At 56.4% G+C, this 833-nt stretch overlaps 1 non-coding gene across 1 annotated transcript; it reads right to left on the reverse strand.

Annotated features, from left to right (window-relative positions):
* Positions 1-218: 218 nt before the first annotated feature.
* LOC126230411 (5S ribosomal RNA) lies at positions 219-337 on the reverse strand. Its single transcript, XR_007544312.1, has one exon. It is a non-coding gene; the product is annotated as a 5S ribosomal RNA (ribosomal RNA).
* Between the last annotated feature and the right edge of the window lie 496 nt (positions 338-833).

An 833-nucleotide genomic window follows, 5' to 3' on the forward strand; every position in this document is an offset into this window, starting at 1 on the left:
CTCATCTGTCGATTCGTAGTGTGTTGTTATTTTCGAGGCGTTCTAGCACTCTTGTTTCGCGCATTCTTGCTCAAACTGAGTTCATTACTGTAGTTTCGTATCTTACGTTTGATACAGTACTTTAAAATGCTTGTGGAAGCATCTTTGTCACACCTGAAAGTTAGTATGAAAAAGAGGCCTCGCAGGTGTGGCGACGTAAAAGTTAAAAAATGAGATAGAGCCAACAGCACCCGGTGTTCCCAGGCGGTCACCCATCCAAGTACTAACCGGGCCCGATGTTGCTTAACTTCGGTGATCGGACGAGAACCGGTGTATTCAACATGGTATGGCCGTTGGCGTCCTTATAACGTAGCCGCACGGCAGAAGAAGCATTCGCCCCTTCTCCCAACACACGCAATCGCCGTTTTCCGTGGCACATTTGACGCAAAGCACGTCCTTCCACCTCGAAGGCGACGCGCAGTGCGGCGCGCCGCCACGTGGGTGAGACGCACAACACAGCACAGCTGCTCGTTGCACCGCCTGTCTATCATTCGTTTGGTTGGTGCGTGCGGCCTCCGACACTCGCGGGCGACGCATCTTGTGGGGCTTGCGCGTGGCCGGGCGGCGGGGGGACCGCGCGGGGTGTGGCAGTGTCCTGCTGGACCGACGGAAGCTTTCTCACCTGCCTGACACACGCCGCGCCGCGCTTTTCAGATATTTGCGTAATTTGCGCGGTGCACTCTCGCCTGTCCCCTCCCCTTCCGTCCCGACTTGTCTCGACTTTGCTCGACTGCCGCTCGCTGCCGCTCGGGTCGCGGTCCATATGACGGCACAAGCACGACAAACATCTGCGA

Source organism: Schistocerca nitens, unplaced genomic scaffold (assembly GCF_023898315.1).
Source record: "Schistocerca nitens isolate TAMUIC-IGC-003100 unplaced genomic scaffold, iqSchNite1.1 HiC_scaffold_384, whole genome shotgun sequence".
Lineage (NCBI taxonomy): Eukaryota > Metazoa > Arthropoda > Insecta > Orthoptera > Acrididae > Schistocerca > Schistocerca nitens.